The following is a 14388-nucleotide window of genomic DNA, read 5'->3' on the forward strand; positions in this document are numbered from 1 at the left end:
CCTCTCCCTACGCAGAGTAGCATGCCAGCGATATTGAAACGCCGGCTAAATTCTCTGTTTCTTCATTAAAGAGTCTCTCTCTCTACATTGAGCGTGGCTAATAAAGGGCAGTTATTCTGATCTTTAGCTAGCGTTGTGCGCTTTTGCTGCTTTTGCCACCACAGAATTCTGTTATAGTATGCTGGACTTCACGTTGAGGAAACCAAACAAGAACTTTCAACAACCTCAGCGAAGAGGGCTCTGACCTAATCCGGATACCTTGGGTTCTCTAACGTCCCCTGATAGCAAATAGTACATTGGTGCCTTGGATTTGTCTCTATAGGAACAGACGCATCCCCCGTGATTGAACCAACTTTTTCGGCCACAGCAACCAATCGCACTAGCCGCTGAACCACTGCGGCGAGAAAATTCATAAAATGTTTTGGAGTCCTATGCAAACGTGCTTGTCACAGTTCTCGTTTTCCTTCCATTTACACTTCGTGCTATCTAGTGCAGGGGTTAGACAAACGGTATGTTAAGCTCCTAAGATGGAGTATATGTCGAACCTCACGAGATTGAGGAAATGTGGTGCATCTCCGCACCACTGTAAGGCCTTGAGCACGAAGGTGCCAAAAATTGCAGAGGGTTTTGACCGAGTACCAACACTGACCTCACCTACCAACGTTGATTGGCTAAGGAACGCCGCCTCGATACAGCTAGACCGAGGAAATGCTATCAGGGTGAAAACCAACTCACCAACTCTAAGTTCAGAACTGTGCGCACTGCATGCTGGCGCCAACTGACGATGATGCATTCTTGCTGACATTGAGACGTTTAGCTAATTAGGACTTTAGTTTACGGAGGACATTGCAGAAGCGGCAGCCTGTTTTGAACGTTTCGTTTATAGCTAACAAGCGCAAAACGGCACTGTCTAAGTCTGTTAGAATTTAAAAAATAAGCGCCCTATAGCAGAATGTGTATCTATGAGAACGGCAACATTATCAAAGACACTTCAGCTCAGCCTTAATGTAGTCAGGTGATTGCATTAATCAGTACCTTTACTTGCCTGTTGTCCTCTTGATATTTATTATTTCGCAGACACGGGTAGTGTTCTCATTTTATTCGTTTTAGTTTTCTTTTCATTAATTTTTATTTGCCACAAGACTCAAGAACACCTTTTGTCCAGGCCGAACAAACGTTCCTCACTGTTCGAGGAGCATCGCGCCTCCCTAACGACCCACAAGCAGCTTTTAAAGTCCCGGCTGGATGATTTTCGTTTTGTGCGTAATTGCCTTTTTCTTCAGAGGCACTATGTAACGGTGGTGGAACGACGTCACTGCCTTGCAGGCCCATGAGAAGTTTGCAAAGACGTTACAACTGTTGTACTGTGTGGTCTTGTGGGGCATTTGAATTTCTAGCTCGAGGTCATGTGGTTGAGGCATCATGACAGTGACGAGGAGTCACCCAACGGGTGGAGTTTCAGCTAGTCGCGTGGCGACGTTGCTTTCGATTTTATTTAGTTTTTAGGCTTCCCTGAATAAATAGCTTTAGTCGCAGACTACATAGTCGCAAATAAGGCTAACGCAAATAGAAATACGCCTTGATTCTTAGCTTTCGCCGGTCACTACGTATCACTTCGCCAATGGCAGACCGGCAGGTCACCACACGGCTGGCTGAAAGGCACTACACGTGTTGGCGTACTCCCCCTGTTATTGGAGGTGAGTTAAAAAAGGCGGGAGCCTGGACGTTTAATGCGATTTAATATGGAATCGGCCGCTGCGGCCAATAATTCGAAACTTATAAGAATGCTCGGAGAGTGCAGATCGAGCCCCCGAGGTAAAAACACGATCTCAGAACCCTCTTTAGTGCACCTTTAACGCTGACGCGTTATTATATCGAAAATCTGGCCAGAGCATGAGCAGAGCGTGCCCCGTTTCAGCTAAAGAGCAACGCCTTTTGACCTTTGCTCGCGGGAACTTGTCTGATGAGTATTTACGTGCCGAGTGTGACCATGATGCGGTTCTGTTACCCCTGCGTCCCTTTTACGATGGAGTCGAAATTCACGTGTCGAGGAGTTGCAACTATAAATGATTAGTTTCGCGCAATATAGAACGTTGGACATTTTTTTTTCTTTTCAGGTGCAAATAATACGGAGCGATGAAAGCACCAAGAATTTGTCTTGTGTTTTTTATAATATGCGATTTACATACCTTGTCTTGGGTAAGAATTCTTTTATTTCGCTTAGAAATTGTCATTCTGCAGAGTTATTACGGCACGGCTGATGTCTAAATTTAGTATCTTAATGATTGCTTTAGAGTTCTGTTATATGTGGCGGTGAAATGCACATATACCTATTTCGCTGCGGCCAGTTGGCAATTATTGGTGTTTTTCAACTGATATATATATATATATATATATATATATATATATATATATATATATATATATATATATATATATATATATATATATATATATATATATATATATATATATAAGGCGCTGAATTCGTATAATCGTAATGCTCCTCAAGAGTTTTGGGAAGCAAAGTATCTACTACAAAAACATAACTCTCATATAGGGTATTGCATAGGCTTTCTCATATATGAAATTCGACATAAGGTAAATCTCGCTATAGCAGTTTTTAGCGCCACGCTTTGTAACTTTTATGCTTACAGCCACCGGCACGCGCCTCTATTAATTTGGTTACGGCGCAAAGTGCCACCAGATCAGACTGCGGTGACTGGCATCCACGTCCAGCTGGTTCTACCTTATTTGGGATTGAAGTAGTTGGTTTTAGCGCCTTATTCATAAGTGTTGTCGTAGGCCTTAAATTGAGCGCGGCAGAGAGATACGGTTATACTGTTATTCGGCGTCCATTGGACACATTTGTTGCTGTCACTGCTGCCGAGTTGTTTTGTTTTAGTTGTTTTTTCTGCTCTCAGTTCAGTCCGGTAAGTAGTTTCGTTTGGACGCCTTTCACTTTCTTCTCCCCCTTCCCGGACTACCACCTTCCCGAAGTGTCATAATAACTGAAGCCTTCATAGCAGTTATATTTACTAAACCACATTGAAAGCCCAAAGTATCACTTATGCCTTTCTTATTCGGGAAGATATACCTTAAAGGAGTAACATGGCATAAAAGATATAAATTTCTGCCGCAAGTTTAAACAGTTTTAAACATGAAAATTGGTTTTTCGGAAAAGGAAATGAAACAGTAACAGGCCCACATATCTCGGTGGACACCCAAGACGCAACCATAAGAGAAGTAATAAAGGAGGGAGAAAAAAAATAAAGAATGAAAGAGGTCCTGTCGTGGAGGCCTCCGAAATAATTTCGACCACCTGAAGATATTTTATGTGCACTGACATCGCCAGCCCACGGGCGCCTTTTGAGTTTCACCTCCACCGACACTCGGCCGCCGTGGTCGAGTTCAAACCCGGGTATTCCGTCTCAGTAGACGAGCGCTTTAACCACTGAGCCACCGCGGCGGTTCATTTGACGAGCCAGTAGTGTTTTTTTTTTTTGGAGAGATGCAGCGAATAATCTCTAAATTTATTAACTTCGGAAAGCTGCTTCACCTAGTAATTAGCACTTCAAATGTTTAAGACAGTGATTTTTCTATAAAAGCTTACATTTTTTTCAAAAGCGTTATAGATATTCATTACATATTAGCCGTCTTCACGTTGAGACGGTGGTTAACTCTGCGACCCCTAATATAATCAGATAAAGACACAGGCAGAAAATGATGCCAGGATGACTTAGACTTCTTTGCTTAAACACCCCTAAGGCGAGAGTCTGGAAGGAATATAAATTCGCTTCATTGGCTCTTTCTGTACCTGTCTTGTATTAGTACTGCAAGGGCCGACCGAGCAGACATTCCCACACACAGTCTGAAACGGTTTGCCGTTCCCTTCATTCAGTCATCATCATCGGACTAATTACGTCCACTGCAGCGCAAATGCATCTTCCATATCCCTCCGGTTAGCCCTGTCCTCAGCAACAGAAGTACAACTTATGGCCACAGACTTCCTAATCTTATCCACCAACCTGACTTTCTAGCGCCCTGCTACGCTTGCCGTCTCTTAAAATCCACGCCGTTGTCCGTAACGCCAAACGGTTATCTGGGCATGGAATCACATGTGCCACCCATGCTATTTCTTTTTCTTCACTTTGAACAGGATGTAGCAAACCATCGCCTTCATTACAGCAGGCATAAAGATATGTGTGGTAAATGATGAAAAAAACCTAGGAAAGCGGAAATAAGAGTAGCACACAAAACAGGAGCTAGTGCTGCATCGGCCGAAGCGGCGCTGGAAAGCGTTCCCTTGCCAGATACTAAAGAGCAGATGGAAATTAAATGAAACTCTATGCAGATAAAAACGCCAGCACGCCTAGATGCCGCTGTTAGTGAAAAACAGTTCGCTTCTCCTATGACGTATGTTAGTCCTCAGCCCTCGCAGTTATCCAGTTCAGGGCAGATTTCAAAGAGCAGGAGATTCAATAATTGCGCCTTCATTTGTGTTTTAAGAAGCCCAGCTGTCCTAATAGAATGCCAAATCAATGTGTATTAGACTACTTTGAGTTGGCTGTCGAATACCTCTCTGAAGGTGTTCGGAAACCTGTTCAGCAGGTTCGTTCCAAGGTACGAGCGAACAAGCAGAAATAACTACAGTCCGTAAGGCCTGTTCTGCTCCTGTTGTCAGTAATTCTCAAACAGTTTCTCTTATGTGTACTTGCTTTAAGATGCTCGATCATAATGTGTTTAAGCACCTTTTGGTACACATTTGTTCTAATAACACGCTTCATCCTTCTAAACCGAATTCTGTAAGGATCCGTCTAGAGTTAATCACTTTACAGAACAGGTAAACATTCTGTGTCAAGCAAAAAACGGTTGTGTTCAAATTCATAAAACATTCCTGGTTTTGCAAAGGCTTTTCATAAGGTATGCTACCAAGAGTTCCTATAACATAAAATGTGAATGCAGAAACTGCAAAAAACAACTTGATTTTCTTTGCACTTCACCTCTCGCCAACAGTTTGTCGATCTTGGAGCTCAAATCGATCTTTCGTTGGTGGTTTCAGCTGTGCAGCAAGAAAGCGTTTCGCGTGCTCTTTTTGTTTTCATATATCATCCGCTGAAACATACCACAGCTCCAGTCAGGTTGTTGCCAGACGCTTATGTCGTGCATGGAAGAATTAAGACCGCAAGTGACAAAGAAAAGGTAATAATTATTCTTTAATGAACACAAATGTGCGCCAGGAGGATCCTGATGCCAAATTGGGAATAATCGTTCGTTAGATGTGTTACGAGAGAGGAAAATGCTTTATATGTTTTCACGTATTCGTACTTAATTGAAGGTAGGAAAACTAATAGAGCTCAAGCACACAAGTTTCTGTGCTTAACAATAATTTCTGACTACGCCGTAATACCGAGATAGATATGTGCTCAAAGATACTCCGTGCTATGGGGACTAAGACATAACATCCGTTTTTCAACTCCATACCTACAAAAATCCGGTGAGACATCACATTCAAAGAGTTTGGTTTGGTTTGGTTTATGGGGGTTTAACGTCCCAAAGCGACTCAGGCTATGAGAGACGCCGTAGTGAAGGGCTCCGGAAATTTCGACCACCTGTGGTTCTTTAACGTGCACTGACATCGCACAGCACAGGGGGCTCTAGCATTTCCCCTCCATCTAAATTCGACCGCCGCGGCCGGGACCGAACCCGCGTCTTTCGGGCCAGCAGCCGAGCGCCATTACCGCTCAGCCACCGCGGCGGCTAAGAGTAAAGAATGCATGGAATGCCTACACCACATCTAACAACCAAGACTGACGTTCAATAGGCACGCGTCCAGTTTTGTTTGCAACAAATACTGTCGCACTCATTCACCGACTAAATTTTGTAAACTTGTGAAATTTAAGTCCCTCAATGCACATTGAGTTTAGAGAGGACAAATACTCTTTTGCTACTAATTTGTGGCATCTTCAAGGTTAATACACCAAAATAATTTAGATATCGCAACGAAATGTAGCGATGTCACCATTCCAAGTACGTCTCTGCCACTTTTTTAGGATTAAAGGTTTACAGAAAGTTCTTCGTTATTTGCAGTGGAGCCAGGTTCCTAGCTTAATCGTAAGAGCTTAATCCCTTGAAGCTCTCTCAGAAAAGGCTCTTACCGTATCTTATCGTAAAGTAAGACACCGGTAAGATACCCTAAAGAGTATCTTGCCGCACCTAATCATTTTTACAAGTTGTGCCTATACTTATGCATCGTTTTTTCTAGCCGGCACATTTTTTTTTGTTCATTGCGTTTCTTGGTATCTTTGTGAGATTCTTCCAGTTTTTCTGTTTCTATTAAAGAATGTGCATTGATACTCAATCTTCCAGTCCACTAGAAAGCAGAGAAGGAGTACAATATCAATAAGTGAAAAAAACTGAAGCACTATATATAAAAATATCCACGATTTTGGCAAGGACAGTGATTGTAATTCCCTAAAAAACTAAAGCAGAGGCATGGATTCTATTGCCACTCTATAGGGGTGCAATAGAGTATGTCTAACTTGCCCACGTTCATCATATTTCTCAAAGATTATGCATCGCGCTTGAAGAGCCTTTTATGGCAGCAACGCGCGCAGCCCATAATTCCCATATTTTCGACACGCCGAAACTACAGGCAATTTGTTTTGGCCACTGCGATTATCAGGTAAAAATGCGACCAAATTAATAAAAGAAAATATCGGCTGCATGCACTAGTTTGCTAATATCCCTTTAATTCATATAATCATGCAAACGCACTCTTTTGTTGAGTTCCGCTGCTACCGAGCTAGGACGTAATGCCACATTGCATTTCTTGGCCGCATTACGGTATTTGGACACCCCACTTTTCTCTAGATATCTCGACAGCACATAACCTTAAGCCCTTGTTCTTCCAACATGTGCAAGTAGGAGTGGGACCCGCCCTGGAACATTTCGTCTTCATTAAACATACTACGCAAGCTGTAGGACAAAGGCGTTTCCCATGCCCTCCAATTACTCCTATCCTGTGCCAGACAAAGCAACCTTATCCCCGCAGACTTCTTTTCACATCTGCCCACCTAACAAACCGCAGCATCGTGCTACGCTTGCCTCCTCTTGGAATATAGTCCCGTACCGTTAATGATCATCGGTTGCCATGTTTTTTCATTACATGCCATGCCTATGTAAATTCCTGCTTCTTGCTTTCAACTAGGATTTCATTAACACGTGTTTGCTTTCTAATCCACTCTGCTTCCTTCCTGTTTGTTAGCGTAGCATCCATCATTTTTCTTTCCATAGTTGCACGTGGCGCTCAATTTAAATCTAACCTTTTTCATAAGCCTCAACGTTTCTGCTCCTATGCTGAGCATCGGTGTCAAGCTGTTATATACTTTTTTTCAGAGGTTTTTGTAGACTGTCAATTATGATCTTAGAAAACCTTCCAAATGCACTCAACACCATTCTTTGCAAGCTGATCACCATTGTTGTCCCGATATGCGGTCAGTTTCTGCGCTATGTAGCACCATTTCCTTAGCACTTCTAGCCCCTTGGTGACAATTCTAAACTGCACTCGTCTTCCAGTATTTCCAGTGGTTGCTTTAGATTTATGCAGAATAATTTTAGATGCACCGTTCTGCGCTCAGCTTTCTATGTGTAAGTCAGTGATCGTACATTGCAGTTCATCGTCTCAGTGACTTAGCAATGCCGTGTCAGCAGTGAATCGCTGATTACTGAGGTATTCTCCATTCACTTTATCCCCAACTGTTGTTCAGGCAAGTTTCTAAATCCCTCCTGTGAACAGGCGGTGAATGACATTGGAGAGATCATGTCTGCTTGCCGGACACCCTTCATTACAGAAATCTTGTTGTTCTCTTTAAGCAGGAGTATGGCGGCAGCGCATGAGTTATATGTATCTTCCAGCAGTTTTAAATAAGAGTTATCTGCGCTCTAATTCTGTAAAGCCTTCATGTTTGCTGATGTTTATAATAAGTCAGACAATTTCTCGTAACCTATGAAGCCTCTATATAGGTGTCGGTTATAGTGTCCGCATTGCTTTATCACCTGACGCATTGTTCTGAATATCGTCTATTCTCGAGTAGCTGAACGAAGGTTGGCCTGGCCATCTCCTTGATCGAAGTATTATCTTGACCTGATTCTTTTAACGATCACCTTAGCAAGCACGTTGTAGGCAACGGACAGAAATCTGATCTGTCTGTAATTTTCCATGCCCTTGACGCCCCTTTCTTATTGGATTAAGATGTTAGCGTGCTTGCAGGATTTCGGTACGTTCGAGCTCGTAAGGCCTTCAGTATACAAGGTGGTCAGATATCTAGCACAATCTTCCCATGGTGCTTGAAACAAAGGTCATTTTATTGTTTGAAATGAATAAACCGTCTTTAAAAAAAAAGGTGGCACTGCTACCGGTTCTAGCGAAGAGCACGGGCGGCGAGTGAGAGGAGACACCAGTGGTGCCATTCAAGAAGGATGGACGCTTCATTCCATGTGGAGGAAAGCTGAGGAAAGCGAGAAGACAGACTAATTGACGAAGAAGGCTTCCTTCAAATCGCTCCAGGGCTGCCCAGTTAGTGGAGCATTTCTCGCACACAGCGTACAATGCCTAACGTCGTATGAGGATTGTGATGCGGCCCAGGTACCGCGGCAGATTCGAGATACAGTTGGAGGCTTCATAGAAAATATGCGGGTAGTTTTCCCTATAGATGCGATAAGGCAAAATGGGCCAGCTGGTGCAGACGTGATGTGTAAGAACACTGGTGCGTAAACCCAATGTGGCGAAGCTTGGTATACAGGCAGTTGAGGGAACCCTCGAGGAAACCTCTCAAGCTCAACTGTTGAGGGTGAGAGATCATGCTTGAAGGTGCGGGGTCCACTAAGGAGGCTGAGGTATAGGCCCTAAACAAACCTCTTGGATGTCGCAAGCACAGTGAGTGCGGCCTTGAGAATAAGGTGGATGCGTTCCAAAATACCAATTGTGTAACGGTGGAACGCGGTGGTTTGCAGCCGGGTTGTGCCATGAACATAAAGAACCTGGGCGAACAGAGACAACTCGGAGTGTTGGAGCGCGAGTAATGACGGTGGACGGTCATCCACAGCTAGCAGCCTAGCGGCCTCAAGATGTACAGGCTTAAGCTTATTGATGGCAATAACGCGACTAAGAAAATCAGCTTCAACGGAAAGCGCGCCACTGGCATGACGAATGTCCCTGGAGAATTCACCCACGTATGTGAGCTTACGAACCTCGTATGGTTTGTAGAGGCTGTCGGCTTAGTCCATCACGGCTGTTATGGCCTTGCGTTCTGGGAAGATCCTGAAAGCACGGTCCTTATGAAGGGGTCTGAATGCCAGGTACATGGCTTGAAACTATTGACAGAAAGACTAACAGGGCTGGATACTGGCTTAGAAGCTGAAAGGTGAGGCTGACAGCCTTCATCGTGTGCTATTAGAGGATGGCTCCAACGGCAGTACTCGAACTGTCTGTCAACAGGGCGACAAAACTGTCTGGTTTGGCGTTTACATGGAGAGTTGCATCGGCCAAGGGCTTCTTCGTTATCGAGAAACGCATATTGTCCATATTGGACACGCGTATGTCCCTAAATGTACATATGCCCATACGCCTATATATTCCGCTCTACGGTTTATAATAATTTGTTGCACGTTAGCGCTGGTGTATCCCGCGTGTCTCTTTGCGCTCCTCGTATGGTTCGCGTGCTTAAACTTTCATGACACCTCAAAGGGGAGAGACCGTATGCCACTTGGCTGGACGTGATTACCTGAGAAGTAGAGTAAGGATAAGCAGAACTCTCTTGGCACCGGTGATTACGGTTCTGTTGGCAGTCTGTCGGTCAAACAGAAAGCAGATGCTGGAAGTGCTTATCGATAGACGTGCTGGTCACAAGATTGTCGACGTGAGTATACCCAAATGACACCGCACGGACGACGGTACAATGATTACGAAATCATTGCATTGTCACCAATGACGTAATTAATTTTTTGTGTAAATTAAAACGCCCTGCCACGCCATATGACTTGGTCCATGCTCGATGGGCCAAGCCAACAAGTCAAAAAGGTGTTGTGATGACTATTTCCCGAATGTCTTCTTCCGTTACGGGGACTCAGTGGTAGGCTCGCATTGATCAATCCTCAAGAATATGGTCTTGCCAACCAGAGCTGCGGTAAAGTATTGAATATAGAGTGGGCGTTGCGAGGTTTGTTTTAATTTAGAAATCCACTTAACGAAAGCATTCGCCCCTGTGTTCGGAAGTTGATAATTTTGTTAATATTACAGCTGTTACGCGAATGAAAAAACCCTGTTGTGGCCGTCTGTCGGTGACTAGCCTCCGAAGACAGAAGAAAATGCCTAATTGTTGCCCTCATCGAAATTCGAACCCGCGGCAGCACGAACAGATGAGCTTAACTGGCCACTGCTTCAGATAACTAGGCGTCAGGCGCATCCTTTCGCCGCGCATGGTATACAGCCAGCATGTGGCGCTGTGCTTTCGATATTGTTGTCATCAACAACTTTCTGCTGTACTTCTCGAGCTGCGCTTTGTCAAATGCCATCTCCATCAAAATCTGCTTCCCAAAACGACGGACCAAGTCACGAGCTTGGACCTAGTCATATAGTGCGGCAGACAGTCTTAATTAACAAAAAAAATTAAAAACCTGATTGGTGCCAATGCAATCATTTCGTAGTCATACAGCACTCACAAAATCTAAGCGACCATGCTGGAGGAATTTCTACGCAAAATTCGCATTCATCGGCCTTGTACTTTTCCTTCCTGTGTTCCTTCAGGCATTATCCTAGGACCTGCACAACTGCACAAGGTGCTCCTGAAATGCTGTTCAATCGCGATTCCTCTTCCATCATCATCATCATACTCATCATCATCACCTTCTAACTCTTCTCAGCCACGGCCTCAGTGATCACACAAAGAGCTGTACATCGATAATAGGCTCGGACACAACCTGTACCAGTAGACTTATAAAACCCAACCTCATGGCCAAATCTGAGAGACCGTTCACTCTGGCACCTCTTCGCTTCAAATGGGGACGTCGCGCGCGATTGTGCGGTTAGAAGCGAGCCGGTTTAAATGAAAACCGTCTCGTGGATTCAGCTCCAAATAATATTCTATACCGAACCTAGAACCTATGAGCCTGCGCACTGTGTCACGTGAATCATGTGCACTTCAACCTGTTCTTGGTGCGAACATGCAAGGTTGGGGAAGAAAAGATGGCTCTGCGAAGAAACGACGCATGTAAAACCCAAAATAAGAAATCTGATGCGTTCGTTCGTTCATCACTATTTAATTTCAATTTATTCCTTCCGAGTCGGTCAAAATAGGCAGCTGTGCGCTGTGCTTTCTTAGAAAAAAGGAAGTTTAAACGACCCATAGGGGCACTGTGACCATTTATTCTGTTTCGCTTCAACGGCTAAAAGAATGTGCAGGGCTCTTTTTGTGCGTGATTATTTTTTGATATTGCTTGCTGCAGTGCTGTTTCAAAATCAGTACCAACATGCTTTATTGTTCAACAGGCATCGGGATGCTCCTCGGATGAGACCGAAGCTCACTGCCCACCAAATAAAATGTACCCCGAAAAGATATGCCCGGATATTCAGAGACGTCGGCCGTGCGCTCCAGGAAGTGTTGTTTGCGTGTGTCCGGAAGATAAATGGAGACAGCCTGGAACGCACAACTGCGTTAATTACGGCAGGTGTTGTGGAGGTAGAATTTGTGAAGCCAAGGGGAAATGCCCGAAAGCGTGCGTGTATACGAAATAAATCAAAACATCACACACTATTTCTTCAATGTTCACTCAATCGGTTGGTTTAAATAAGGAATATTGATGCTAACATTGCTCCCAAGTTTTCTTTCAACCGCATTGCTTTCTGTGCACGCGTGTAATGCGTTTCTGTTACGGAACTCAGTACCTTGATGTTATATATTCTGTCAGATCACGAATGTAGCTAAAATTACTAATAGAATAAAGAGAAAGATAATTCCATGTGTTAGGAAGATTTCAATGGCAACATATTGAAGCACCACGGCGACTGTCGAAAGTACTGGTGAGAACATCACCTCACATTCATTCTACTGCCATTTTGGCCCTACTTTATTTGGACTTCTACCATTGCAATGCATGTTTCAAATGCAGTTTTGTTCTATATATCACAAAAAAATCAGCCTCTAATGTTTGTGTAAAACGACCGCCGCAAAAGCTGCAGTTTCTGTCGCCGTCTAGAGCACGTACATGCAAGAAAAGCTTTGCAGTGCCGGGACAGACCATTCTAAGGTGGGATTTGTGAAAGTCATCCACGCTACAATCCACCAGATCACACTTCGTGCTGGTCTGTATCGACAGAGCGGTAGTCGCCATTACTGCTAGTGTGTCTCCGCTTATGTTCAGCCTCGTGAGCTGTCTTCGCCATACAGACTGGCAATTTTCTTCCTCCCTAGGTTGGTTCAGAGCGGGTTGCGCAGCAGCGCTCGCCAGCTTTTATGCAGCCTTGTCGAAACCATCTTCTTACCCGACTGCCTCGCCATCTGCGTAAGCTGCCCCATGCAACTGTCGCTTTCGACAGGATTGACTGATTTTCATGTGATGCGTAATCTCGCTTGGTGTCCCTATCTAGAAGGCGGTCCCTAACGATCCCGTCGTCGTCTGTACTGTTCAGCTATATTTTTTTCGACATCGGACCCTCCAAGGAGCAAAACAATGAACATACCCATGCACTCCCAAATAAACACAACAGGCCTTTAAAGCTAAACCTCATTTCAGTATCTGCTCTTTGCGAAACCCAATATTAACGTCCGCAGCGGCGCTCAGGCAACCCAACGCAATCCCCTCACTACCATGCACCCTTTTCGCCACAGCAAGTGATTCTTTTTTTTACATGTGCGAACCTTGTGTTCATTGTTTAGCAGGTATCCCGGCTTGCGAGTAATGACGATCGAATCGCTATAACATACACAGCGGTACCTGGTACCGACGGCAACGCGATCTTCCCCTCTTTATACAGAAGACAGCACGGCGTGTTTGTGCTCCCTGCTCGGCGATTCCTTTAGGGGACAGCAGAGGACTAGAATTTAACTTCATTTAAAGTGTCTTTAAGGCCACAAACGCATTACATAAGGGGAGGCAGGCTAACATGTTTAACGTTTCTTGAGCATGCTGGGAAAAAAAACGAAGAAAGCAAATTACAAGGCACTGAAGCAAAAATAATTTTCAAGCATTTCGTGTTTAAAAACCAACAGTCACCAAGTATTACTCAAGACGTATCTTGTGTTCTTAGGTGCACTCAAACGCCGTAAAAATGATTGAGAAGACGAAGACTGGCAGACATCAATCTCAACGCTGAAAGAAGGTGGATAACATCCAGTTTGAGAGTGTCAAAAGAAAAATACTATACCTAGAATTAGTAGATATTGTAGACATAGTGAACAACTGAGCCCATTACAGCGGTAGACTAGAAATTGCGCTCACACCTGCGACCATACGCATATTATAGGATTTTTGGTGCCATGAGCAGAGCCACAAAAATACCCTCCTCGCTTTCTGCATTTTACAAAGGCAGTTACGATTGTTTTCCAGAATGTCAAATTAGCGATGAATATTTTGTGGACTATGACATGCTTGATTATTTACGTTCTCTCTTTCTTAACATAGACAAGCGCTATACATCAATAACCTCCGTAATGTGATCACTGCTATAAAATATTCTATGTACGAGCGCTAGCTCTTACTCGTCCCGTTTGGAGAATTCGTGGGGTGTGCTACAATCCTGAGATCGCAGCGCCATTTGTGACAGCAAGTCCTCATTACGTTTCAAGATTTCGTGGGATCTCCTACCACCCTGAGGTGACAGCGCTATCTGTGGCAGCAACTAGAAAACAGCACATCTCGTAATGAGACTTTTAGCGCCGTCTACACTGCATACATTTTTTCTTCTTCTAGCTTCTTCAGTGGATGTTGGATGGATGGAAAGATGGAGAACGCGGGCTTGTTTACTGGAAGGATAGCCCCTGCGCCCAAGGCCAGCATGTCATAGGAGGAAGTCGGGGAGCGGTGGAATATTGATAGGAGAGGGTAGGCGCGCAGCCGCACTGTCTATGGCCGTTGGAATATGCTGCCCCCTTAGGCCTAGAGATTGCCAGAGAGGCCGGTGGCCTCCAGGAAGGAGAGGAGGTGCCGGAAGGCCTTGGCAGGATGGTGGCCACCGGGGAACAGCAGGTGTTCCGCTGAACAGCTGGGGAGGAAAAAGGTGCGGCAACCAGCCTCCATGATAGTCCTCGCGGGCAAGAACGCAGGGCACTCACATAAGAGATGCTGGCCTGTCTGCGATTGGTAGTTGCAGAAAGTGAGCCCAGGGGAGGC

At 44.6% G+C, this 14388-nt stretch overlaps 1 long non-coding RNA gene across 1 annotated transcript in view; it reads left to right on the forward strand.

Moving 5' to 3' along the window:
* LOC144105620 (uncharacterized) overlaps nucleotides 1-11769 on the forward strand; it is a 46199-nt gene extending 34430 nt beyond the window's left edge. The window contains exons 2-3 of the long non-coding RNA XR_013308837.1: nucleotides 2118-2199; nucleotides 11549-11769. This is a non-coding gene — a long non-coding RNA (uncharacterized LOC144105620). The remainder of the gene's footprint in view (nucleotides 1-2117; nucleotides 2200-11548) is intronic.
* The last annotated feature ends 2619 nt before the right edge of the window (nucleotides 11770-14388 follow it).

Source organism: Amblyomma americanum, chromosome 9 (genome assembly GCF_052857255.1).
Source record: "Amblyomma americanum isolate KBUSLIRL-KWMA chromosome 9, ASM5285725v1, whole genome shotgun sequence".
NCBI lineage: Eukaryota > Metazoa > Arthropoda > Arachnida > Ixodida > Ixodidae > Amblyomma > Amblyomma americanum.